Source organism: Camellia sinensis, chromosome 4, assembly GCF_055761805.1.
Source record: "Camellia sinensis isolate YWXY chromosome 4, ASM5576180v1, whole genome shotgun sequence".
In the NCBI taxonomy this organism is placed as follows: Eukaryota; Viridiplantae; Streptophyta; class Magnoliopsida; order Ericales; family Theaceae; genus Camellia; species Camellia sinensis.
In genome coordinates, this window is record NC_138964.1 from 45,180,423 (window position 1) to 45,205,132 (window position 24,710).

Genomic DNA, 24,710 nt, shown 5'->3' on the forward strand with positions numbered 1-24,710 from the left:
GATAATAAGCAATTTGGTGTTCAATCGGATGTTAATTGAACCCATTGAGTCTTGAGTCATTTCATACTTACTAGTGATGTAAACGGTTCAAGAGTCAATGTCAACCACTTCTCTTGATCAATCCATGATAGGGGGGGTTTGAGAGTCTTTAAATGGTGCATTTATTGAATTGTACCCCTTGATTCATAGACCATCACGCAATGAAATTACATCGATTGATGGCTTGCAAATTGAGCTTTGCCACTCCTTCGAGCTGTTTGGTGATAATGAGAGACAGGGTTGACAAACATACCTTGAGAGCATCTTGTTTGTGCTCTGTATGCTTTCTGTTACCGCAGGTGGAACCAGGCTTTAGTGGCTGACAGGCCACTTCTTTTCGACGGCAGGCTACCTTTTGTGGCCGACTGACTACTATTTCTGGCCTGTTGGCTACTTTTGTCAAATTGAGGAGCAATTTTTTGAGACAGACCAGAGTAGAGGCTGAGGTGGAAAGATGTTCTAACTGTGCAATAGAGGCATTCTGGCAGCAGAACAGTGGGCTTTTCAGGTGGAAATCTGCGCATACATGAGCATTCCTTACTTTCCGGGGCTGTTTAGTTAGCTTAGTTACTTTTTTCATGTCGTATTCATGTTGTAATTAATTAGTTAATTCCAATTTTTAATTAATTAATGGGTTTTGTAATAATTAGTTAATTCCTTTTGTAATAGCTAGTTAGTGTATCCGGACCCTTCTGCGCGAGGGCACAACTGTAATAATGTGTATGTCTTCCAATCCTACGTCTTTCTCCCTTTCATTTACCTGCTTATGATGGTTAGTTTAGGGCATCATGTTTCGTTTAGCATCTCTCATGCCTTGCATCCTTTGTCTTGCATGCATTGAGCTCGATGCATCATTCTAACTTGCATTATTAGTTAATACTTCTTTGAATATGTGCTTAGACTGCATGCTATCAAATTGATTCATATGCCATATTAGTAGTCGAGCCTAGTAATTGCATATTGTATGCATTAGTCATATTGCATAGTTAGGATCATGCATTATTCCAACTCTGTCATCTTTTTTCGCTTGGAGTACTAGGTGAGCGTTTATTTGTTTTAGCATATCGCATGAGTGTGGTTGTTACCATGTCAAAGCATGTTCACCATGAGGCTAAGTGCTTAAGTGATAAACTGTTTGAATGCTTGTGGATAAAGGCTAGTTGCTTGAATTGGGATAGTTTGATTAATGTACATTTGAGCCCACTTTTTCAAGTGGCACATTCACAAACCTTTTTCAAAAACAAAACATGAAATCAAATGTTCCAATTTTTACAAAATAGTCTATACTTGTGTGCGTCACATAGTAAGTTAGCCTAATAAAATTGAAACAAGAGCATATAATGTAAATAAGATTCACATCATGATTAGTAGATGCAAATCTTTGATTGGGCGAGTGGGGTGCTCATTTCATGACCTTCCCCTTTCGTACCTAAGTTCTCAAGCCGAGACAATCTTGGTGATGACGAACATGTGGCCTTTGGCACGAGTCATGGGTTTCCTAAATTTTCCAAAAAATATTTAGGTGGCGACTTTGTATCTGGCAAAGCAGTCGATTTTTGGTAATTTGATTCAAAATCAAATTTCTGAAAGATTTGCCAAATTTGGATTCTTTGGTATTTATCTATTTTACATTGCACTTGTGAGATCAGATTCAGAACTACGTGAGTTTGAATTGTAGAACTTATCGTCTTCCGAAAGGAGCACAAAAAGTTGAGCTACAGTGACCTTGAGGTAGAATCCCTCCGGGAGAAGATCTCCAGTAGGAAGGTAGAAAGAGGCTTGAGTGTGTATCCAACCTGAGTGTGAGATATCGTGACTGTTTGTTCGTACTGGAGTCTTACTCCGATAATTTCACCATTCACGGCTTATGGTGCATCCGGGAGGCACAAAGATGTATCATGATTTTTGTCGCCAGTTTTGGTGGAGAGGTATGAAGAAGGATGTGGTTGTGTTTGTATCGAGGTGCCTTACTTGTCAACAAGTGAAGGTTGAGTATCAAAGGCCAATAGATTTGTTGCAACCCTTGCCTATAGCTGAGTGGAAGTGGGAGCATGTCATGATGGATTTTGTTGTAGGTCTTCCGAGGACTCAACGAAGTAGTGATGCCATTTGGGTCGTAGTTGACTGGTTGACTAAGTCGGCGCACTTTATACCTATGCGCGTAAGTGACCTGGTAGATTTTCTTGCCGACCTATACATTAGGGATATAGTGAGGTTGCATGGGGTCCCAGTAACGATTGTATCGGATAGAGATCTACTTTTTACAGCTCGGTTGTGGCAGAGCCTATAGAGGCACGAAATTGACTTTTAGCACTGCGTATCATTCACAAACTGATGGGCAGTCTGAGCGTACTATTCAGATCCTTAAGGATATGCTTCAGGGTTGTGTCCTTGACTTCAAGGGTTTGTGGGAGAGGCACTTGCCCTTAGTAGAGTTTGCCTATAACAATAGCTTCTATTCGAGTATCAGTATGGAACTGTTTGAAGCCTTGTATGGCTGACTGTGTAGATCTCTTATGTGTTGGGCTGAGGTGGTATGCACCTATGTTGGGTCCAAAGTTGGTCTGGAAAATAACGGAAAAAGTTACACTTATCCGTAAGAGGTTGGCTACTGCCCAGAGTCTTCAGAAAAGTTATGCCGACCGTAGGAGGTGACCCTTGTCTTTTGAGGTGGGAGATCATGTGTTCTTGAAGATATCACCTAGGAGAGGTTTGATGAGGTTTGGAAAGAGGGGGAAGTTGTCCCCTCGATTTATTGGGCCTTTTGAGATCCTAGAGCGGATCGAGGAGGTAGTTTATCGTTTGGCCTTGCCGCCATAACTTTTCAGAGTACACGATGTGTTTCATATTAGCATGCTTCGGAAGTATGAGCCGGATCTATTGCATGTATTAGATTGGACCGACTTAGAGATAGATGAGGATGCCTCATATGAGGAGGGACCAGTGAGAGTCTTAGATGCCCGGGACCAAGTCTTGCTAGGCAAAATGATCCCCTTGGTGAAAGTATTAGGGAAACATCACGGGGTTGAGGAAGAAACTTGGGAACCCGAGTTGGAAGTCTGTGAGAAATACCCGGACTTATTTGTTGATGTTTGAACATGTAATGGAATTTTGTTATGTTAATGAAAATATGAAAACGTTGTATATGTTTTGGATATATGAGAGCATTGTATATGTTGTGTATGTTTTGGAAACTTGAATTTAATGTAAACATTGTAAATGTTTTGGGAAATGTAGATTTTATTATCAATATTGGAATTTGTGTATCAAGTTGATGAAAAGGGATGACCGGAGAATGGATCTTGGTATTGGAATTGATTATCTATCCATATTGTAATTGGTTTTAACTTAGTTTTAAAACTTGATTTGAAATTTCGGGGACAAAATTCCTTAAATGGGGGAGATTATAGCGATTCTGGTTTGACTCGACCCTTGTTGTATTCTGGACTCAGGTTTCTTGGTTTCGTACTGTTGAATATGTCCTGCTTATCCTCCTCCCCATTAAATTTGGCTATGGGATTGTTGTGGTTGTGTTTGGGACAAGTTGGTTATTCGGTTTCCCAACTTTTGTTGCCCAGAATTTTGCTCTTCCGCTCGAGCAGGCTTTGCAAACTCTCAGTACTTTTGCAGGATTGCAAAACTACTGGGAAAGTGTATTCTACGCTCTAGCGGCATTTCCTACGCTCAAGCAAGTGTGCGCTCAAGCGGCCATTCTTGAGCTTGAGTGATGTTCTTTTGTCTGCAAAACTATTGGATGTGTGTATTCTGCGCTTGAGCGGCCATTTCTTGCGCTCGAGCGGAATAACTTATTGTGTCTGATACTCAAACTTCACTTCTCACGTTTAAGCGGATTGTGCGTATATCAGTTCGCTGCAGCCACATTTTACATCATTTTTTCCTTCAAAACCCTAGATTAGGACTCTCTTTGTCTCTCTCTAAAACTCATATTCTCTCTACATTTTCATGTAGATCTAGTAATCTCTTTACCCGTGTGCCTTTGTTAAAAAGGTAGTGCGTCTCAAGGGCTCTTTTTTGGTCCGATTAGAGCTTAGTTTCGGCGTCTTTGAAGTTTCTTCATCTCTCTCTTTGGTCTTCTAAGCTCGAGGTAGGGATTTTTCTATACTCTCATATGGTTTTTAACTTGGCTATTCATTGATATGTAATAAACATTGGGTCTTGAGGTGATTTTGAACAAACCTAGGGTTTTGGTTTAAAATCAAAAGAGGGGTTTTCAAGTGTATGTGTTGAGAATGATTATGAGTACAGATACGAGGTTGTGTGGTGTTGAGATTGTTGATTTTGGAACATTAGTTGGGTTTTGGATGAAAATGGGGTTTTGCCCTAAACATCTTAAAGGATTATTTTGTATAAATAATGAAATTGGTAATGGAAACACGAAATTGGATGGATGTTTATATAAATTGTGGAGTTAGATATGTATTACCTCTCACTTATGGAAATTTGGATAATTTATCTGTTTTAGAGATTATATATCTATTTAGAAATATCTATTTTGGGCTATCGGTGGAGGATAGCCATGGTTGTTGTAGAAATTGCATGAGGATTAGAAGAATTGAAACTAATCTCTTATTGATTGTCATTGAATATGACTGTGTTTAATACATTGTATATGTGTGATGTTTGGGAGGAAAAAGGAGATGGACTCTATTGAATTAAGTTGGCCTGTGCATCTAGGGTGAAAGTCAAGAAAACATTGTGTATACATGGGTGCCAATTCCCGCGGACAAAATTTTCGTAAAATGGCAAATGGAAGTGTTTGTGTGATGACTATATTGATTCAAGAACCTTTGAATTTTATCCTCAATTTGATTGTTTGTAATAACTGGAGGTAACTCACGAGTTGAGATAAAATTAATTGAGTTAGAAAGGGGTTAAGATAACATGGATAGTGTTATAAAACTTGGTATGACATGATTTTGTCACATGCATCTTATATACACTTCATATTTATATCTTTGCTAAAATTCATATATTGTGTTAGATTGTCTTTACGGGGCTTTTGGCTCACCCTACTTGGGAAAAATCGTTTTCAGGTGTTGGTGATATGCCTTCACCAAGGACTTAGCCTGGGAGGACTGTGGAGCTGAAGCTCACTTTTGTTCATTTTGTATTTACTTTCTTTTCAAGCCTGAAGCTTTATGTGTATTGAGCTTCTGACTTATTTTGTTGCAACAAAGCAAAGTATTGGAAAGATGTAAGCCTTTAGGGCATATAAATACATGTTTAGCTTTCATTCTTTATTACCACTTGTAACACACGCTGTAGATTCATGATGAACTGTTTATGAATGTACACTGTATGTGTTACATTTTGTATATCAATTCCAATTAATGAAAGCTTCTTATTCCACTTATATTTTTTGTAGTAGTTGTTTGGCGTTGTATTGTGTAATTATTTTGGGGGCGTGACACCCAGGCTCAGGCTTAGGGTCTTGGGCTAGGCTCGGGCCCGAGCCCAAACAGGTAGGGCCTACCTCGGGCCATGGGCCATTTTTACACTCCTAACACGTTAAGTTATTATAGACGCGCCCGAACGTCCTGGGAAAATCCCATTTTGTTCATTGGGCTCACAACAGTTTGGACACAAATGTCACGGTTCTTAATCTGATCTCGAAAAGTGCAATGTGAGATTGATAAATCACCAAAGAGTCCAAATCCGACAAATCATTTTGAAAAACTAATTTTTAGAAAGAAGTGCCAAACATGGATTGCTTTGCCAGATACTGAGTCGCCACCTAAATGTTTTATTTTGGGAAATTTAGGAAACCTTGACTCGTGCCTAAGGCCATGTGTCCGTCAGCACCAAAGTTGTCTCGGCTCAGGAACTTGGGTACGAGAGGGGAAGGTCATGCAATGAGCACCCCCGCTCGCCCGATCAAAGATCGGCCTTTACTAAACATGATATCTTATTTTTGAAAACATATGTGCTCCTATTCCGGTTACTAACCTAGAATTACTATGTGACGCACACAACATACAAGTATAGACGGGATTGCCTAAATTGAAACAAAACATCTCATGTTTGTTTTTGAAAAGCGGTTTGCTACTTGCAAGTAGGTTAAAATACGGATTTTGCCACCCTCAAGTGGGCTTTAGAAAACATGGTGATTTGTCACTCTCAAGTGAGCTTAAAACTCACAATCAATGAATTGTTCCAATTCAAGTAATCCAACCTTCACCCATAGGCATTCAGGCAGTTATATCACATAAGCAGTTGTCCTCATGGCAAGCATGTTATCATGGCAGTCACTCACACACATGCAAGGATGCTAAACATAAACACTTACCGAGTACTCTGAGCCAAAACAAAAGCAATGTTAGAAATCAATGCATGATCCTAGCTATGTCAAGAATGCCTAATGCAACACATATAAAATGCAACTAAGATAGGCTCGACTATTATAAAATGTCATGTGAAATGCAATTTGATGCATATATTCAAACAGGAATTGAAATACAATGCAGTTAGTATGATGCGCCGAGCCCGGTGCATGCAAGATAGATGAATGGATGCAAACATGCGAGCATAAGGATGCTAATTGAAACATGCCCTAAAACTAACCATCGTAAGCTGGTAAATAAAAAAGAGAAAGAAATGGGGGTTGGAAGACATGAATCACATACATGCACACTTATTTACAATAGTTGTGCCCTCTCGACAGAGGGTCTGAATGAATAATACAGAACCAACTAGCTAATCTAAGCTAATCTAATTAAACTAGTTATAACACAACAGAATGAATAACAAGTTACAACTAATTATTACACAACTCTGACTAATTAACAAATTAACTAAGTTAGCAATTGAATAAACATGTAAACTATAGGGAATAGGTTGCCTCCAATCTACCTTGGATGACGAAGGATGCGTGCCTGGTCACCTCGTGCGAAAATCCATCGCGATGCCCCGATTTGCCTCTGTTTGCAACTGATCTCAGAACATTGCAAAAAGCTCCAGAAGGCTGAAACTTCATCATGGGAAACTATAGGAGGGAGGCTGACCAGTTGTTGGCATTAGAGACCACCTGCCAACCACTTTTTATGCTAAAAACCAGAAAAAGTGGTCGGCCAGCCATTTATCAGGTTGGCCGACCAATTTTTGCTGCGACAGAGAGCAAGAAAGGGGCATGGCAAAGTATTTGTAGCACATGTATCCATAACCACCCTCACTCTCATTACATAAGCTCAAGAGGGCGTGGTTCTCGACCCTTGGGCCACCAATCATGCATCTCGATGCATGGTGGCCAAGGAGCCAAATTGCACAACTCAATATGAAATGAATACACACATGAACACATAAAGCCTAAAACTCCATCATGTATAGTCAAGAGTGTCGGTGACCGAGAATTGAGGCACGTTTCATCACTTCGAGTATGAAACGTTTCTTGTTTCCCGTGTTTGGACTAACTCCTATTCCAAATACAATGCAACAAATAACATGGCATGCACAATGCTATGAAACATGGAATATGTGATATGACTTAAACATGCAAACATGCAAGGGACAAACATATAACAACACGTAATGCAACATGAACAACCTGACAAGGCTAATGGCATGCACAATGCACAATGCTAAAGCATGCATACTCAATGCAAGACAACATAAGTATGCAACAATATGATACAATGCAACTAGCATACACAATGTGAATGTCAACTAGCATACTCAATGCGAATGAGCTACATGGCATACACAATGCAATGATCGATATGGCATACTTGATGCAAATGGCAACTAGTATATACAATGCAATGAACATGGCATATACAATGCTATGTGACCTAAGCATACACAATGCAAAGGATAAGGCATACACAATGCAATGAACCACATGGCATACACAATGCTTGATGGACTTAAACCGAAATGGATAGGCCTCAGCCATGTCCAAATCAGTGGCCATTGTACCAAAACTAAAGCACCAAAAGGCAAGAAATGCACATTCAACTCATGGCTCGCAAGCAAAGCATAAAGGCACAACTCTTAAGCGCAATTAAAGAGTGACATGCATGAGAATATGGCAATGCTACATGCTCTAAAATGAAGTGTCAAATGATGCCAAATCATCCAAACAACACTAATGAGGCATGTTAGGAGGCCTAGAGCATGAGGCTAGTTAAGAGCAATACACAAGGAGCATGCAATATCAAGCTTAAACCACTAAACCAGCTCTGGACAGAGCTTAACCATGCCAAATTAAGGGTCAAGAACATGCTGAAATGGAGCTCAAGAGCTTAGACGAACATGCATACACAATGGCTCACTTTTAAGGCATAGAGCACAACTCACCAAAAGCATTGAAATAGTGAGACATGAGGGACTATGGCCACATTACACAAACTGAAATCATGTTAGAGATAAGGCCAAAGCATGCAAACAACTCAAGAAAGCCATGTTAAGGATCATGAAACTCAAAGCTAGTGAGCAAAAATGCACTAAGGCTATACAAAGCAAGGCATGCATGACCTAAGGCACTTAAAACAGAGCTTAAGCATGGAAAAACATGGACAAAATCATGTTGAAGTGTGGTCAAAATAGGCTCAAATGATGGTCCAAAGTATAGAGCACGTTAGTATAGCAATGTGGAATTACACTACAAGTGTATGAACCACTCAAGAGACAATCAAACCAGCTAAAAACAGAGTCATATCTGATCCCAAAAGTCACCAAAATAAGCTTAAACAAAGCCACAAAGAAGTGTAAAAACATGCTCATTTGATAGACCCTCTACGCATACAAACAAGACAAGAGGAGGGGGACTACCCCCTCTCATTTCTGGCCTTAAAACCACATTTCCCCCATTGAAAATCCGCTGGATTTTAGTGGTTAAAAGGCCAAGAGAAGGTGACCTCAAAGGCTTAAAGGGATGGCTCAAAACAATACAACATAAGGCACAAAAGGGGGTGGACCAACCCCGACACCAAAGAGGCCTTAAACAAGTATTTCAAACACTGGAAAATAAAGCTTTTTACAGTTGAACACTAAGCCAAACAAAGCATGCAAAGATGGCTCAAAGAGTAACCAAAGCAAAGCTTAAAAAGGGGAAAAGGGTAACCTTGAAGCACTGTAACAACAGCACATGCTCCAGCCCAAAACCAGCTTTTTGAAGTCTCCACAAGACCCTCCAGCAACTTAGCAACAAGGCAAGAGTGTTTGGATAGGAAGTTGTGTGTATAAGTGTGAAACAAGGCACCAATATATATATATATATAGAGAGAGAGAGAGAGAGAGAGAGAGGGATATAGAGACAGTGTAAGCCTATGCTCTCAGCCAAAATCAGAACCTCTGGAGTGGAGAGGGAGCCCCTCTCTTATAGAAAAACTAAAGTTAAAGCTTCTTAGAGAAGCTAAAACTTGGATGCAATGTATGGAGGATACAATCTGTGCCCTTTAGCTAGCACAGCTAGCATCTACACAGTCTGCCAAAACAAGGGGAGAGGTGCCGACCACTTAAAGTGGTCGGCCTACTGCTTGCGATGGTTGTCCGACCACTTCAAGTGGTCTCCCAGAAAAAAAAGTGGTTGGCCAGGGGAATTGGTGGTCTCCACACTAAAAGCAAGCCAATGGTGGAGGGGAGACCATAAAAGGAGGTCTAAGGACCAAGAAAAACCAGTTTCCCGACCAGAAAATCGGCTGGAGGGAAGAAAAGTGGTCTCCAAGGGAAAAACTGGTCTCCCACTCTCGTACCACCTTCCAAACAAGGAATACAAGATTTGTACAAAAAACAAGCCAAAACGGATGCAAGAAGAGAGTTTGGGAGGCAAAGCGCGCAGCCGGGAGCCTTGAAAACAAGCTGTCGAGCACCAAAAGTGGTACACGACCACAACAGTGGTCCCTTGGACCCAGTGTCCCTCTAGGGAGAGAAAGCAAGGTGTGGTTCGAAAACCAAGCCAAACGGAGAACGTTAAGCGGTCGCGAGACAAGGCGCACGGCTGAAGGCTCCAAAAATCGGAAACTAGTCTCCAAACGGGAAAAGTGACCTACGACCACAGAGAGATGGTCTACAAGACCTCTCCCTCCCTCCGGGAAGGGAAACAAGGCTTTGGTCCGCAAACTGAGCCGAAACACAAAGAGTTCGGAGACCTGGAGACAAGGCTCTCAGCCAAAACTCCGAATCTCGAAACGAGCACAACACGCACCATCACCGAGTGCTCAATCGATGACGTCTGAGTCTTAAGGTCGGTCAAAAATAGGGTGTCTATAGTTGCCCCTCTTTGACAAAACTCGAGAGTCATAAGTGACAGGAGTGAATGTCAAAGCCTAGAGACGACTCATTTTTGACAAGGCCGAAGACTTAGACAAGCAGGTGCGATAACATAGAGACGTGCCCGCAGGCAGGGGCAAATTGCAAAAGACATGCACGATGCCGAACAAAACTTATGATCATGCAAAAAAAACTGTAACGAAGCAATTATACACAATAAATGCGACAGTTTTTAGCGAATGAAAACAAATCAAACTACATTTCATACAGAAAGAATGTGAGAGAATCATATGATTCTCGCTACGTCTCACGTGAAAAATACAATACCATCCGGCTCGTCTGGTCGCGCCAGCTTCAAATGAACCGTACATACAATATCGTGCCAACAAAAAGACGAAACTCAACAGGTACAATATTGTTAGATACATGCATGGCAAGGTAAGTGAAACGCGTGTGACAACGCAAGGCAGATGCGCATATCAATGCGAGTAACATGCGTGACAACGCAAGTGGAGATCACGCAGGTAAAGAAAGTGCATAACAATGCAGGAAACGTGCGCAATAACGCAAACAAGGTGTGAATAACAATGCAAGCAAAGTGCAACTTCAATAGCATGTTTGGAACAAAATGACGAGTAAAGAAGTTCATGCCTTAAAGAGAGCAATTCAACTGGAACCTCCAAGTTACCTCTCGGAGGGGTCACTACGTACTCAAAAAGGATACATCTTGCTCTTGATGAGTAATGATGAGCTACGCATCAAAGACTCGAATTTGAAGTTCCAGCAAAGACAATTTCGTGCCGAAAAGTGTACTTTCCTTGTACTTTCTCGAGAGCCGAGGACTCCAATCACCACCAAAATACACAGGGAGAACAATGGAGTTTTGAAGATCAACCAAGAGGGTGGCCGACCACCTAGAACATCCACTGACCAGTTTTTTGACCACAAAGTGGTCGGCCAGCCAGAAAAACTGGTCGGCCGACCAGTTTACATAATTCGAGGCAGTTTTGTCTTTTAAGGTTCGGCCCTTTAAGTTCACACATCCAAACCACTCTTGCTCACAACTCTAAGGCTGAAATACATCCCTCTTCCTTCCTAGACCATTTTCTCCCTCAGATCTACACTTTATACGCGTTTTCCAATGCCCCGCGCGAAGTTATTTTGCGAAAAATTTTGATTCTCTTCGTTTTGAATCGATTAAAATTCGATTTCGGAGCTTCTTTTTCCATTTTCACCACTTGAGGTATGTTTGTCTCGAAGTTTGGCACATTTTCTCGGGCGTTGACTTTTGTTGACTTTTTCTCTTTTTGAGAGTTGACTTTTGTTGACTTTTTCTCTTTCTGAGAGTTGACTTTTGTTGACTTTTTGCAATTTTGGCTCATTTTGCTCATTTTTGCAGATTTCTTCGGATGGCGGATCACTTTCATCATGACAGAGGTTCTCCACACGCCGAGGATGAGCCAGATATTATGTCATTGCCTCCGAGGATACGACCGCTTGATCCTACAGCATACCATCCAGAGGAGCAGATTCTTCCTTCTAGCACCTTCTATCACTTTACCGACTTCGCGCGGCGAGCACCTGTGGACCTACTGCTACGGGAGCCAGAGTCTCACCTATCTCACCAGGCACGAGAGGTACGTACTTCACTTTTACATTGTCTGCAATGTATTCCACATTTCGTGCACATTTCATGTTTCTGTCATGCTCGTTCTGAACACATTCATATGCATAGTACTTTTACTTATTCTGGCATACGGCTTGCACATAGCACAATATTGATTTGGCACGCAGCTCATTTAGGATATGATGCCGCCTTGGTACACAGTTCACCACAATATTCTGTTAATTTGGCACACAGCTCACTCTGAACACACGATTCATTTTGAGTACACAGTTTGTTTCGGGCACACAACATATTTTTGGGCACATAGCTCGTTCTTGAGGCACACGGCTCATTCTCAGGTGCACAGCTCATTTTCGGGCACACGGCTCATTCTCGGGCACACAGTTCATTTTCAGGCACACAGCTCATTCACTTCATTTGCACGCAACTCATTTTTGGGCACACAACTCATTCACTTCATTTGTACGCAGCTCATTTTCAAGAACACAGGTCATTCACTTCATTTGCATACAGCTCATTTCCGGGCACGCAGCTCATTTTCGGGGACACAACTCATTCACTTCATTTGCACGTGGCTCATTTTCGGGCACATAGCTCATTCACTTCATTTGCACGCAGCTCATTTTCGGGCACACAACTCATTCATTTCATTTGTATGCAGCTCATTTTCGGGCACACAGCTCATTCACTTCATTTGCACACGGCTCATTTTTGAGCATGTAGGTCATTCACTTCATTTGCACGCAGCTCATTTTCGGTCACATATCTCATTCACTTCATTTGCACGTAGCTCATTTTCGGGCACACAGCTCATTCACTTCATTTGTACGCAGCTCATTTTCGGGCACACAGGTCATTCACTTCATTTGCACGCGGCTCATTTTCGAGCACGTAGGTCATTCACTTCATTTGCACGCAGCTCATTTTCGGGCACACATCTCATTCACTTCATTTGCACGTAGCTCATTTTCGGGGACACAGGTCATTCACTTCATTTGTACGCAGCTCATTTTCGGGCACACAGGTCATTCACTTCATTTGTACGCGGCTCATTTTCAGGCACACAGGTCATTCACTTCATTTGCACGCAGCTCATTTTTGGGCACACAGCTCGCTTTCGGGCACACAGCTCATTCTCGGGCACACAGCTCGTACATTTCACTTTGAACACGTAGCTCACATGTTTTGACTCTAAACACGCAGCCCATACGTTTCGACTCTAAACACGTAGCCCATACATTTTCATCTCTGAACACACAGCTCATTCACTTTGTTTGCACGCAGCTCTTGCATTCCACTCTGAACACGCGGCTCACACATTTCTATTCTGAAACTAAATACATCTGTTCATTCTGAATGCAGGTATCTTCCCGTTCCACACGGGGTTATGGATCGATTATTGCTAGGGAGTGGTGTATGGAGCTCCCAGATGCTGTTCGCCATATCGTGGACGAGGCAGGATTTAGACCTTTCTGTGCGGGCTTATCGCGTCATCCGGCGAGTAGGACTCTCATGGGGGCACTTGTGGAGAGATGGTGGGACACCACCAACTCGTTCCATTTTGCATCTACTGGGGACATGACGATGACCCCATATGATTTCTCTATGCTGACGGCCCTTAATGTGGCAGCCGACCGATGCCTTATGATGCAGACATAGGTGAGTGGGAGGCTGCTTGGATTTATCTGCTGGGAGCCCACCCGCCGATTGACAGATCATCAGGTAGGATTAGGTACACCTGGTTTTCTAAGCAGTTCAGGAAGACTTTGCCCGAGACCATCGAGGCCATACATCAGTATGCTCAGGGATTTTTGATGTTCCCCCTCGGGACCACTCTGTTTTCTGACAAGGAAAACACAATCGGCCTTTATCTACTCAGTGCTTTGGTAGACCTATCACAAGTCAGTCAGTATGATTGGGGTGGCACTGGCCTCGCTACCCTTTATTGCTACATGAGCGCGACCTCCCGCGGGCGGGGGAACATAGTAGGTGGCTACTAGCGAGCTTGGGAGGTATGTTCTGCCCTCTTTGATTTACATTTCTGCTTTTCATTACCTGTACACTGCACACCGCACACATTACTTTTTGTATTCTACATTCTGCATTTAGCATTTTGTACTCCCTTATACATTACTTTCTGTATACTGACAACTACTGTTTCGTCTTTCACAGCTATGGATTTACGCCTACTTCCCGACGTTGGCTCCTGAGCTCGAGGTTGAGATACCTCTGGAGATCCCCTTCTCTCGCAGATTTGAGGGTCGGTGCCGGCTGAGGCCTCGGGAGACTCTGCTATACCTCCGACAGTTCTTCGACACCGTACGGGCGATAGAGGTAATCAAGAACTCTCAGTTCTTCATGCTTTGATTCATCTTGCATATTTATGACATCTAATCCATTTATGCACTTGTCTTCCACAGATTACTTGGCAGCCACGGGCACCCTTGTCAGGAGATGCCCGGTTCCAGTTCCCTGGGGCGTGGGCCGCTTCTCGATACAGGGTTTTATTTGAGGGGCTAGCTAGCAGGGCTTGGTTTCTGGTGGAATGCTTCTTGCATCAGACGATGGGCAGCCATGCTCAGGATATCCCCTAAGTACCTCCAGAGGGCATGCGGTCCACTGAGAGACTCACTTCCCAGGAGGTCTAGGTCCTTATGTTGGGTACTGATGCAGTTCTATTGTTAGAGGATGGGGAGTACGCGACCTACCGCCATACGTACTTGATGCCCCCATTGACAGGTGTCCATACCCCCACGAGAAGAGCCGCTGACGTTCCATCATCGAGTCGCGCTCGAGCTACAGATATCCCTTCCACTAGCAAGGCTAGCACATCGAGGGGCAAGGCCAGAGGGATGCCCTCAATTTGCCAGTATGTTGGGTGGCCGGATCTCCCGACTGAGCTAACAGGTTGGGAGTGTGGGACGCCATACCAGATCCCGCTAGAGCCTCCACAGTTGGATCACCGATACATCAGTGACCCCGACTCACTACCGGTATGTTTTACAGTCTTGATTTATCACTCAGATATTTAGATACCCATTCCTTCACTAATGACTTGCACTTGTATCTACAGCCTCCCAGAGAGTATACTGAGGGGCTACTCGGAGTGGTGGCCTTGCTCGAGAGCATGGTCCTGCGGAGGGAGACGCTGCTGTTCACCGCCAACGTCTTAGTACTTTTCAATCTCCTTGCATTTATCATACTTCTGAGGACATATTGAATTTGAACATTTCACTACATTGATTGACTGCATTTGTAGAGCACATCTGACACACCACATTCACATACTGTATCTGCATGCACACACTTTATGCAGCATTCTTGCATCTACATCTGATATACATACTTTGGTTGATGTATTTAAAATGCCTTTTTCAGGTCCCGCTGCTACAGACCAGGTCATCCAGGCCTTCTCGAGGAGCTGGGAGAGGGGACTCGACTTGCAACCGAGGCAGACGTAGAGAACCTATTAGAGATGACGAGGAGTCCAGCGAGGAGGAGGAGTCTGCGCATCCTCAGTCAGAGACATCCGCAGGCAGAGAGGACGACTCTAGTTCCGGTTCTGAGAGCAGAGGTGATGCTGAGGAGGATTCCGAGGACGACGGCTCCAATTTGGATGGTGGTGCTGGTGGGGGTGGTGCAGAGACTGCTTAGCCGAAGAGGATGAAGAGAGCCTCCCGATCTGGAGCCCGACAACACTGATGCAGATGTTCCTGCTTTATTTTCCTTTTTACATGTAGTTGTAGCACATTGTACAGCGTTAGGCAGTTTTATTTTCTTTAAAACTTGTACCCTATTGTAAAATGTTGTAAAAGGAAGCTATGATGGAATGAAACAACTTTTTGTTCAAAAAGTGTTGTATTTTGTACTCTTAGTATCGCATCGCATCATTTTGCACAAAAATGAGATTGAATGGAAATTGATCATTCATGTATTGCCAAGTCAGGTAGTGAACCAACATAACAAACTAAACAACTTAACTCACTAAGAAACAACAAAACCTCAGCAAGTTTACAACTCGATAAGAAAAACTTGACAAAATGATAAATGGAGAGCAACAACTCGATAAGCAAAACTTAACAACTCGATAAATAAAGAGCGACAACTCGATAAACAAATAGCAACAACTTGATAAAGAAACGCATTTTGGACAAGCGGAGCGAGGGAACACATCCGAAACAGGGGTAAACTCGGACCTTTAGCACTCCCAACACATGGAAAGGCTAGGAGCTCTCCTCTAGAGGCTAGGAAAAGGCTGAAAACCAGTTTTTCTCCATGGCCGACCATCAAAAGTGGCTGGCTGACCAGTTTTTGTTTTGCAAACCAGTTACATGGTTGGCCGACCAGAAAATCTGGCTGGCCGACTAGAAAAAGTGGTCGGCCGACCAGTTGGCCTGGTGACCTCTAGATTTTTGACACTTGTCCTCCCAACAGTGCCTTATCCTCCATAAAGGTTCCAGCTTCGTGGTTCTCTTATTCCATCTCAGTTTTGCATCAAAATGGAGCCATTTCTCGTCCAAAATCTCACAACTTGGATTGCCACGTTAGACGGCTCGGAAAAGTTGAACTTCCGGGGCTTCAGCATAAATGCACTATTCACGCTGAGTCACACCCCGCTGCACTTTCCATTTCTCCATGCCGCAGCAAGGTTTTGGAATCCAGTAACACATGTCTTTTGCTTTGGCGGGCAATAAATGTGTCCTACCTTTGAAGACTTCCAAGCTTTGATGGAATCTGAACACAACGAAGAAATCTTGCCCTAGCTTCGCTTCGGCCACATCCAAGCCGTAGGATGAATGTGTGGGCTTACTATGCATGATGCTCGGTCATTGATTTGTGACGGAATGCTGGACATTCCGAGTTTGATTCGTCGATTTTCCGATGCCAGTGACTGCGGCGACCGTCATTGGTATGGCTTTCAGCGACATGCGCTTTGCTTGTGCATGCTATCCCATTTCTTGCTTGCCCCAGGCTTCGGAGGGTTTAGCGCTCGTTTGATCGAAGTTACCCAAGGCTTAAAAGAGGGTAAGAGCTGCATTGCCGTGACACTGGCCGAGACATTGATGGGCTTGGACGCTTTCCATCGCCGGGAGATGACCAAATTCATGGGGAGTCCACTACTGCTGCAGGTAATGTTTCCCACCCTGTATCACATATATATTGCTCACATCACTCGGCCCTCAGGGTCGATTTTTCTCTCAAAACCCTTTTCTCACTTTTCTCTCATCGTACATCCCTCTATTCTTTAATCTCTCATTTTTCATCCCTCCCCAGGAGTGGTTGATGGATAAGTTGCAGGTTGTGGACTCATTCCCAACATATTCAGCTCGCGACTATTTCTTCCGACAATGTCTGGTCGATGCCCTTGATGAGGGATGGTGGTTCGATTAGATGTGTAGTTTGTCCGCAGACCGCATTGCTTGGCGGTGCCCTTGGCTCAATCTACCAGCGATGAGCTACAGCATGTCCCGATAGACTGAGATTCAGTTGATTGGCCTGACTTATTGTGTCTTCTACTTTCGTTTTCGGTTCCGGGGTTAGTTCGGACATGATCAGACTTGCCCGGCAGAGGGGGTAGAGTATGCCGTTGCATTTCTGATCTGAGGCACACAACTTGCTTGATATGCCACGGCATGGAGGACTAGACAGCTTCTGGCCCCCGCTCCCACTTTCAGTTACACCCTCTCTGATGATTGCATAGAATGGCTCAATGAAGAGGCATAGGTGGGGCCTACTTTGGCATCAGAGGCTTTGACCAGCTTTGGGAGGGGACGCAGGAACCCCTGACTATGCCCCGGATTTATTTGCTTTAATCAGAACTTTCAAGTTTTCTTAATGAATGTAATGAAAAGCAACTTCAATTTGTATTCAAGAGTAGGAGAACTCTGTGTTGAAATCAATGAAATTGAAGGTTGTGGGTATTGAAAATTTTCCGTTTGGTCCAAAAATTGTCTAAGTTGTAAAAAGATTAATTTGAACAAAATCAACTTTTATTAAAACTTTTCAAAACCATTTTCGATATGGATCAGAACTGGACATGCCTGAGATCTGTCACTGAGATGCACAATCCCGGATCCCAACAACTGGAAAGTTGCCCCTAGTTTGAATAACACTGCACCGGAGATTACAACCAAGCTCTTGAACGTAGAGTAGACAAAGATGAGCAAACATGATCACATGGACAAAGTTGATCGGGGAAGTGTTTATGGCTGAACTTCAGGGTGAAGTTGCCTACGTATCCCAAACATAGGAATCAAGCCTTACGTAGTTCGGTTCAGGTTCACTCGTGTATTGACCCTCACCTTTTATGCTCTAACTTTTGCCAAGGATGCCCTTTGTGGGTTTTCAACCTTGCGAGCTCAGTTTTTATAATTTCAAATTTTTCTATGCTCTAACTTTTGCCTAGGTCGCCCTTTTGGGTTTTCGGCCTAGCGAGCTGCTCAGGAGTAATATTTCTTCAACTTGTCCATGTTGATCGGCTGTGAGAACTCTAGGTCATCCAGGTCCATTAGAACAACAGCTCCGCCCAACCAGATAGACTTGATGATGTAAGGGCCAGTCCAATTGGGTTTGAACTTGCCCCTAGGGTCGTGGATGGGAGCTCGGTTATCTTTGAGCACCAAATCTCCTTCTTTCAAATTCCTGGACTTAACCTTCTTGTTGAAAGCCCTGGCAATTCGTCGTTGATAACCTTGAACATGGTACAGTGCTTTCAGCCTTCTCTCATCAAAGAGCATGAGTTTGTCGAATCTGCTCTGCTGCCAATCTGCCTTAGCTATCCAACACTCAGCCAGTACTCGTAATGACAGAACTTCAATTTCGATAGGTAGAACGTCCACCATCCCATAAACCAAAGAATACGGAGTCGCTCCAGTAGAAGTTCGAATTAAAGTTCGGTAGCCCCACAAAGCAAATGGCAGCTTATCTAGTCAGTCCCGGTAGGTTTCCACCATCTTCTGCAAAATGTGTTTGATGGTCTTGTTGCCGGCCTCGACTGCTCCTTTGGTTTGTGGCCGATACGTAGATGATATGTGAAAAGCCACATTATATTTTTCCAACAAATCGATCACTTCCTTCTTGAAGTGGGAACCATTGATGAATGAGACCTAGAATGTCTAGTTCTCCATTGTGAACCAAAGATCAGGCATCATGTAAAGTGAGCCCACACATCCTTCCTAAAGCCTGGACATGGCCGAAACGGGACTGGGGCAGGATTTCGTCGTCACGTCGGGATTCCATTAAAACTTGGAACTCTTCAATTGTCGGGCATATCTCTTGCCCTCGAAGCTAAAAACATATGTGACTGGGTTCTAACATCTAGCCGCGACATGGAGGAACGGAAAACACAGTGAAGTACGACTTAACGAGAATAGTGCGTTTTTCCCGAAACCCTGCAAAATTCACTTTTTTCGAGCCATCTAAAGTTACAAGCCAATTTGAGAGTTTTTCGGCAAAGAATGGCTCCATTTGGGGCAAAAATAGAGCTGGAGCTTTTGTAGAAGATAAGGCAGTGAGTGGAGGCCAAGTGTTGACGTTTCGGAGGTTCTACTCATCGATGGTCGGCAAGGCTCATTGATGGCCGGCAAGGGCTCATCAATGGCCGGCAGGGGCATATTGATGGCCGACATAGGGGAAATTATGGCCGGTAGGCCATCCATGATGGCCGGTAGCCTCCATTCAGGCTCACTGACCTCCTTTGTAAAGATCCAGTTGCATGCAGCAGTTATATTCTGCTATTTGCATCTCTTGAGGTCTTGTTTTAAGTCTCTTTAAGCCTGAGCGTGCTTATTTGAGTTGTTTCCATTTGGTTTTGTTTATCAAGTTGTAGTTATGTTGTTTATCGAGCTCTTGTTTTGCTTATCGAGTTGTATTTGCATTCATTGTTGTGTTGTTGTTTTGTTTATCAAGTTGTTTTACTCCGTTTGTCTTTTCAGTTGTTGGTCGGTTCACTACTTGATTAAGACAATGCAAATTGAATGTGCAGTTTTCAAACAAGGCCAAACTCATTTCTTTTTATGCTATGCGATGGTATGCGATGCTCATAATGCCAAATATAACACTTTTTAATCTAAAGCTATTTTTATTCTGATCATGGTCACTTTTTGCAAAAGTACAAGTTTTTAAAGAAATAAAACTCGTCTGAACGGTACAAAGTGCCAATACTACTAGCAAAAACAAAACTAAGCAAAGTATCTAGATCAGCGCCAACTGTCTCAGGCTCGAGGGGCCCTTCTCGTCCTCTTCCTCGGTGGAGCAGAATTTGAAGCACTATCTCCATCGGCACCACTATCTGAATCTGAATTGGAGCCCTCCACAGCTTCTACGGCCTCACCGCTAGCAGAATCTAAGCCAGCATCGTCGTCTCCATCCTCAGATGACTCTGACTGTAGGCTCGCTGCCTCACCCTCATCCTCGCTCGTCTCGTCATCATCATCGTTCAAAACAGGTTCTGAGGGGCCACTCTCGCCATAGATGTCCCAAGCTCTACCTCGGCTGTGTGTCGTAGCCTGTCTCCTTCTCCTCCCTACTACTGGAGGAGGTACTGAAGGTCCTGCTATGGCTCCCACTGGGGCTTCTGGTGGAGCTGGGATTTGAAAAGAGCAATTTGTCAAAGTACATTAGTTGTAGTGTATATCAGATGCAAGTATGTATGCAGTGTATAGGAGCAGTGTATCCATGTAGTGTTTTGATGCAATGTATCAGATCAGTATAGTGTGGAACAGATTACAGTTGAAATGCTAATGTATCAGCAGAAAATTTCATGACATGAAGTGCAAACTAAAGGAAATTATCGGAATCCTGTAGAGGCTAAGCAGGTTCATGCTCGTCTGAACCATCCCCATCAGAGAAACCGCTGGCTCGAGAGCTTACCCGGTGTACTCTATGGATGCCTGTAAATATGTTGAGATGATCAGCCGTCTACAAAGCTTAATTGAAATGAATTGAATGTGCAACATGTAAAGTATGGTACATACTAGGGTCGGGCCTCAAACTCTGACGAGCTTATGCCCAGCTGGTACAGGCTCAATGAGCATTTGGTAAGTCTCCCTTGTGGGTCGCCAGCAAATCAGTGTAGTAGGTAGCTCTGGCCACCCAGTCCTTTGTCTCACCCCAAAATCTCTCCTGCTACGAGACCTGGTCGCCCTGGCCCCTCTGCTTCTCTCTTTCACAGCAAGAGCTCTCGCTCCCTTGCCTCCACGAATGCCGGTCAGAGGCGGCATCAGTTATGTCTGGATGAAGGTCACATAATCACCCTCTACATGGAAGTAATCCGCCTCTAACCCTACCATGAACTGGATCACCTCCTCGGCAGACAGTCTGTGTGTCGTTCTCATGGATACGGGAGGCGCCATCGGTATAAATGGTGCAGACAAGTTGAAAGTTTGGCGCGCAAAGCGCTTGCCCAGGAACCAGGAGTGGCAAATCGGGCCCTCGAGAAGAATGTGATGGCGGGTGATGATCTGAGTTGTATCATACTGGGCTCAAAGCTCTGACGGTATCATGCCCAGGGCTGTCATGTGATTTGAAATGGAAACAAACAGATAATTAGTCGCTGTTGTTTGTAATATGTGAATTCAAATGGATTGAAAAGTAAGATGACTTTGTTTTGGGTTACCTCATGTGCTGCGACCACATCGAAATACTGGCAGAAAAACACAAAGTTTTCCTGGGTCCTACGATGGAGCAGGTCATCGTATACCTGAGAAAATGAGACTGTTGCTGGAACCTCTTCTATAGGCTCGGGAGCAAGAGCTGGGAAGTATGTGTACACCCATAGCTGCAGGGAAAGTGCAATAGAATGCAATCAATACGGTGTATGAACAGATGCTGAAAATGCAAAGCAGAAAGCATACAACATGAGCAAATGCAGAAAATGCAAAGCAAAAAGCATACGATGTATGAGTAGATGCAGAAAGTGTAAAGCAGAAAGCATACGGTGTGTGAGCAGATACAGAAAATGCAAGGCATAAAGTACATGTGTTAAGCAAATGTAAAGCAAGAAATGCTAAGCAAAAAAAGTAAAGCGAAAAAGGGGGGAACTAAGCTGTGTACCTCCCAAGCTCACCAGTAGCCGCCGATCAAGCTCCCACTCATACGGGAGGTCGAGCTCATGTATCCATACAAAATGGTGAAGCCAACTCCGTCCCAATCATAGAACTGAACTCGATGGAGCACTACCAAGGCGCTCAGCAGATATTGGCCCACGATATTCCACCTTTTTGAAAACATGGTGGTACCGAAAAGGAACATGAGGAAGCCTCTGACATACTGCTCTGTCGCCTCGATCGTCTCAGGCTCAGTCCTCCTAAACTGCTCCTTAAACTAGCTATATCGGACCATGCCTAACCGAAGTGTCGATGGATGTGCCCCAAGCAATGCAACCCATGTTGCCTTCCACTCTCCCATGTCAGGGTCGAAAGGGATCGGATCAGCCCCCACGCCTAAGCCAGTGATCATGGCAAAGTCGTAAGGAGTCATCGTCATCTCCCCCGTGGTGGAGAAATGGAAGGAGTTGGTGGTGTCCCACCACCTCTCCACTAGATCCCCTAAGAGAGGACATCTCGCTGTGACCCGAGTCAGGCTAGAGCAGAAGATGTCGAAACCTGTCTCGTCAATAATGTCGCGAACCAAAGCTGGGAGCTCACCATACCAATCACGAGCGGCCGTCGTGCCATAGCCTCTGAAGGAGCGAGACCCATCCTAAAGCATGCATGAGTTGCAATCAGATCAGGCAATGAAAGTGCAGTTGAATACAAAGCAGTAATGCATGAGATGCAGTCGAACCAAGGCAGTGCATGAGATGCATTCAAATCAGAACAATGCAAGAAATGCAAATAGTTAAAGGTAATATTGTAGAAAAATAGTTTTTATACCTCTACGGCGATGGCCGACAAATGAGACGCTGGCTCTCTCAGTAAGAGGTCATCTAGCGCGTCCTTGGCAAAGTCGGTAAAAGGTTTGATGCCTCCTGCGGTAGGCACTATGTGAGTCTGAGGATGATACCTCGCAGGATCAAAGGGGCATATGCTCAACGGTAATAACTCCGGCTCGACCTCTGGCTCGACCTCAAAGTCTGTCTCAAAGTCTACTAGAGGAAGCTCGGGGAGATCCCCGTCATGTGGAACATCATCTGCCATATGAAATAGGTGCAAAATGATCAAAAATGAGGAAAAATGAAGGAAAATGGTGAAACTTTGAAAAAGTCAACCCTAGGAGAGAGGAAAAGTCAAAGAAAGTCAAAGCCGGGAAAAGTGTACCAACCTTGAGAGAAACTTGAGGGGAATGAGCCTAGAATGTCGGCAATGAGGAAAGAAGCGTCAAAATCAAATTCTGATCGGCTCAAAGTGAAGAGAACTAGAGGGATTTAGCGAATAAAGTTTATTTAGGGTGTTGGAAAACGCGTAGAATGCATGGATCTAGAGAGAAGAAATGCCTAGAGAGCAAAATGAAGGAATTTTGTGCAAGGGTTTGTGGGGAAATGAAGCCTAGAGTTGTGTACTTAAAGACCCAAGTGTGAAAAGTCAAGTTTGCCCCAATCTGCCATCGATGGCCGACAGTGGCACATCGATAGCCGACAGTGGTGCATTGGTGGCAGGCAGGGCACACCAATGGCCAGCAGGTGGCCACGCGGCCTCCCCTGGTGGCCGGCATGGTCCCACCGGTTTCCTCTACATTTTTGGCTCTGTTTTGTGTCCTTGGATTCCAAGAAATGCAAGGGGTGTGCAAAGTTTGATTCAGAATGCCTTCGCGGAAGCTCAGAATTGCATTTTCAATGCGTGACAGTCGTCGTTCATCAACTTAAGCAAGGTGTATCCTTTTTAACATATTGCAACTCTTCCGAGAGGTAAATCAAAAGTTGCCTTTGAGTTGTCTTTTCCAAACGCGCTTTTGTCGTTGCATAAAATGTGCATTTCTTTGTTGTTGTAATGAATATGCGTTTTGAATTGTTGCATAGAACATGCATCACCATGTTTGCATAGAGTATGCATGTTGTATTGAATATGCATTGTTCATTACTTTTGCATGGAACATGCTTTCGCTCGTACTGCACAGAATATGCTTCTATTTTGTTTCTTGCATGTTATGCATAAAACATGCCCCTAACATTGTGTCACGGTTATTCATCTTGCATGGAACATGCATTCTTATTGCATCACACTTGTTAATCTACATACACGATATTGTATGTGTGGTTCATTCAGAGGAAGTCCAGATAAGATCATTCCTGTCCTTTGACTCCCTTGTTTCGGTTAGAGACATTGGGTCGTGCCCGAAGTTCATACCTTGTTTTGGTTAGAAACACTTGGGTTGTGTGCCCGATGTTTATACCACTCCCTTGTTTTGGTTAGAGACCTTGGGTCGTGTGCCCAATGTTTATGCCTTGTTTCGGTTAGAGACATTGGGTCGTGTGCCCGATGTTTATACCTTTTTTGGTTAGAAACACTTGGGTTGTGTGCCCGATGTTCATACCACTCCCTTGTTTTGGTTAGAGACATTGGGTCGTGTGCCCGATGTTTACACCTTGCTTTGGTTAGAAACACTTGGGTTGTGTGCCCGATGTTTATACCACTCCCTTGGTTTGGTTAGAGACATTGGGTCGTGTGTCGAATGTTTATACCTTGCTTTGGTTAGAAACACTTGGGTTGTGTGCCCGATGTTTATACCACTCCCTTGTTTTGGTTAGAGACCTTGCGTCGTGTGCCTGATGTTTATGCTTTGTTTTGGTTAGAGACATTGGGTCGTGTGCCCGATGTTTATACCTTGTTTTGGTTAGAAACACTTGGGTTGTGTGCCCGATGTTTAAACCACTCCCTTG